This window comes from Lupinus angustifolius, unplaced genomic scaffold, assembly GCF_001865875.1.
Source record: "Lupinus angustifolius cultivar Tanjil unplaced genomic scaffold, LupAngTanjil_v1.0 Scaffold_2_89, whole genome shotgun sequence".
Classification (NCBI taxonomy): Eukaryota; Viridiplantae; Streptophyta; class Magnoliopsida; order Fabales; family Fabaceae; genus Lupinus; species Lupinus angustifolius.
The window spans coordinates 8,091-12,403 of NW_017716499.1; the positions used below are offsets into that span (position 1 = coordinate 8,091).

The following is a 4,313-nucleotide window of genomic DNA, read 5'->3' on the forward strand; positions in this document are numbered from 1 at the left end:
ATTGCCGGACTCAAAAGGGATCCAGAGGGTGGAATTTCCCGAGAATACGGTGTGGCCGATGTTCGATCATGCCATATTCGATTGGCTTTTTTCTAGCCGTCTGTTGTAAACGAAGCGTTTCTCAGCCTTGGAGAGAAGCCTAGGAATTAGGTCTTAAACAATTTGATCGTGCCTATACTTGCAGGTGCGATCATACAAGCATTAACACACCTTGTCCCATCAAATCTCTGCATTTAGGCGTGCCTGGGCGAGTGTAGTACTAGGACGGGTGACCTCCTAGGAAGTCCTCGTGTGGCACCTCTTTTTTTCTCTATAGGCGTTTGGCTCTTGTTCGATCATGCCATGTTCAATTGGCTTTTTTCTATCCTCCTGTCGAAAATGAAGCGTTTCTCAGCCTTGGAGAGAAGCTCAGAAATTAGGGCTGAAAGAATTTGATCGCGCGTATACTTGCAGGTGTGATCATACCAGCACTAGGATGTGTGATCATATCAGAACTCCCCATATAAGCGTGCTTGGGCGAGTGTAGTACTAGGATGGGTGACCTCCTGAGAAGTTCTCGTGTTGCACCTCTTTTTTTCTCCAGAGGCGCGCTCACAATATTGCCGGATTTGAGAGGGATCCACACGGTGGAATTTCCCGAGAATAGGGTTTGGCTCATATTCAATCCTACCTTGTTCGTATGGCTTTTTTATAGCAGCCTATCGTAAACGAAGAGTTTCTTAGCCTTGGAGAGAAGCCTATAAATTAGGGTTTAAAGAATTTGATCGCGCATATACTTGCAGGTGCGATCATACCAGCAGTAATGCACCGGATCCCACCAGAACTCCATTGTTAAGCATGCTTGGGCGAAAGTAGTACTAGGATGGGTGACCTCCTGGGATGTCCTCATGTTGCCCCTCTTTTTTTCTCTAGAGGCGTTCCTGGAGTATTACCGAGCTCGGAAAGGATACAAAGGGTGGAATTTCTTGAGATTAGGGTTTGGCTCATGTTCGATCTTGCCATGTTCAATTGGCTTTTTTCTAGCCGCCTGTCGAAAATGAATCGTTTCTCAGCCTTGTAGATAAGCGTGCTTGGGCGAGAGTAGTACTAGGATGGGTGACCTCCTGGGAAGTCCTCGTTTTGCACCTCTTTTTTTCCTCAGAGGCTCGCTTATAGTATTACCGGATTTGAGAGGGATCCACATGGTGGAATTTCCCGAGAATAGGGTGTGGCTTATGTTCGATCCTTCCATGTTCGAATGGCTTTTTTCTAGCTGCTTGTCGTAAACGAAGAGTGTCTCAGCCTTGGAGAGAAGCCAATAAATTAGAGCTTAAAGAATTTGATCGCGCATATACTTGCATGTGCGATCATACCAGCACTAATGCACCGGATCCCATCATAACTCTGCTGGTAAGCGTGCTTGGGAGAGAGTTGTACTAGGATGGGTGACCTCCGAGGAATAGGGTGGAATTTCTTGTGAACAGGGTTTGGCTCTTGTTTGATCAGGCCATGTTCCTTTGGCTTTTTTCTAGCCTCCTATCGAAAATGAAGCGTTTCTCAGCCTTGGAGAGAAGCTCAGAAATTAGGGCTGAAAGAATTTGATTGCACGTATACTTGCAGGTGTGATCATACCAGCACTAATGCACCTGATCCCATCAGAACTCCGCAGATAAGCGTGCTTGGGCGAGTGTACTACTAGGATGGGTGACCTCCTGGGAAGTCCTTGTGTTGCACCTCTTTTTTTCTCTAGAGGCGTGCTTACAGTATTACCGTATTTGAGAGGGATCCACACGGTGGAATTACCTGAGAATAGGGTGTGGCTCATATTCGACACTTCCATGTTCGAATGGCTTTTTTCGAGCCACCTGTCGTAAACGAAGAGTTTCTCAGCCTTGGAGAGAATCCTATAAATTAGGGCTTAAACAATTTGATAGCGCTTATACTTGCAGGTACGATCATACCACCACTAATGCACTGGATCCCATCAGAACTTCGTTGTTACGCGTTCTTGGGCGAGAGTACTACTAGGATGGGTCACCTCCTGGGAAGTCCTCGTGTTGCACCTCTTTTTTTCTCCAGAGGTGCACTTACATTATCACCGGATTGGAAAGGGATCCAAACAGTGGAATTTGCCGAGAATAGGGTGTGGCTCATGTTCAATCAAGCCATGTACGATTGGCTTTTTCTAGCCGCCTATCGTAAATGAAGCGTTTCTCAGCTTTGAAGAGAAGCATAGGAATCAGGGCTTAATGAATATGATTGCGCATATACTTGTCGGTGCGATCATACCAGCACTAATGCACCGGATCCCTTCAGAACTGCGCAATTAAGTGTGTTTGGGAGAGAGTAGTACTAGAATGGGTGACCTCTAGGGAAGTCCTTGTGTTGCACCTGTTGTTTTCTCCAGGGGCACACCTGGAGTATTACCATACTCGAAAGAGATCCAGAGGGTGGAATTTCCCGAGAATAGGGTTTGGCTTTTGTTCGATCATGCCATGTTCAATTGGGTTTTTTCTAGTCGGCTGTAGAAAATGAAGCGTTTCTCAGCCTTGGAGAGAAGCTCAAGAATTAGGGCTGAAAGAATTTGATCATGCCTAGACTTATAGGTGTGATTATACCAGCACTAATGCACTTGATCGCATCAGAACTTCACAGGCAAGCGTGCTTGGGTGAGAGTACAACTAGGATGGGTGACCACCTGGGAAATCCTCATGTTGCACCTCTTTTTTCTCCAGAGGCGCGCTTACCGTATCACCGGATTTGAAAGGGATACAGATGGTGAAATTTCCCCAGAATAGGGTGTGGCTCTTGTTCGATCATGCCATGTTTTTATGGCTTTTTTCTAGCCGTCTGTCGTAAACAAAGCGTTTCTTAGCCTTGCAGAGAAGCATAGGAATTAGGGCTTAAAGAATTTGATCGCGCATATACTTGCAGGTGCGATCATACCAGCACTAATAGACCGGATCCCATCAGAACTCCACAGTGAAGCATGCTTGGGCGAGAGTAGTACTAGGATGGGTGACCACCTGGGAAACTTCGTGTTGCACCTCTTTTTTTCTCCAGAGGCATGCTTTCAGTATTACCGGAATTGAAAGGGATCTAGAAAGTGGATTTTCCCGAGAATAGGATGTGGCTCATGTGCGATTGGCCTTTTTCTTGCCCCCTGTCGTAAACGAAGCGTTTCTCAGCCTTGCAGAGAAGCCCAGGAATTAGAGCTTAAATAATTTCGTCGGGCATATACTTACAGGTGCAATCATACCAGCACTAATGCACCTAATCCCATGAGAACTCCACAGATAAGCGTGCTTGGGCAAGAGTACTACTAGGATGGGTGAGCTTCGGGGAAGTCCTCGTGTTGCACCTCTTTTTTTCTCCAGAGGCTCGCTTACAGTATTACCGGATTTGAAAGGGATCGACACAATGGAATTTCATGAGAATAGGGTGTGGCTCATGTTCGATCCTTCCATGTTCGAATGGCTTTTTTCTAGCTGCGTGTCGTAAACGAAGAGTGTCTCAGCCTTGGAGAGAAGCCTATAAATTAGAGCTTAAAGAATTTGATCGTGCATATACTTGCATGTGCGATCATCCCAACATTAATGCACCGGATCCCATCAGAACTCCGCTGGTAAGCATGCTTGGGCGAGAGTACAACTATGATGGGTGACCTCCTCCGAAGTCCTTGTGTTGCACCTCTTTTTTCTCTAGAGGCGCGCTTACAGTATTACCGGATTTGAAATGAATCCAAACGGTCGAATATCCCGAAAACAGGGTGTGGCTCATGTTCGATCATGCATTATTCTTGCCGCCTGTCGTAAACGAAGCGTTTCTCAGCCTTGGAGAGAAGCCTAGGAATCAAGGCTTAAATAATTTTATTACACATATACTTGCAGGTGCGATCATACTAGCACTAATGCACCGGATCCCATCAGAACTCCGAAGTTATGTGTGCATGGGAGAGAATGGTACTAGAATGGGTGACCTCCTGAAAGTCATCGTGCTGCACCTCTTTTTTTCTCTAGAGGCACACTTGGAGTATTTCAGGACTCGAAAGCGATCCAGAGGGTTGGATTTCCCTAAAATAGGGTTTTGCTTTTGTTCGATCATGCCATGTTCAATTGGCTTTTTTCTAGTCGCCTGTCGAAAATGAAGTGTTTCTCAAACTTGGACAGAATATCAGGAATTAGGGCTGAAAGAATTTGATCGCGCGTATACTTGCAAGTGTGATCATACCAGCACCAATGCACCTAATCCCATCAGAACTCCGCAGATAAGCGTGCTTAGGCGAGAGTACTACTAGGATGGGTGACCTCCTACGAAGTCCTCGTGTTGCACCT

At 46.1% G+C, this 4,313-nt stretch overlaps 1 long non-coding RNA gene across 1 annotated transcript; it reads right to left on the reverse strand.

The window, feature by feature from the left end:
• Window positions 1-1,349: 1,349 nt before the first annotated feature.
• On the reverse strand, window positions 1,350-3,916 carry LOC109337150. Its single transcript, XR_002106405.1, has 3 exons — window positions 3,896-3,916; window positions 2,018-2,042; window positions 1,350-1,429 (listed from the first exon to the last, which is right to left on the reverse strand). It is a non-coding gene; the product is annotated as an uncharacterized LOC109337150 (long non-coding RNA).
• Between the last annotated feature and the right edge of the window lie 397 nt (window positions 3,917-4,313).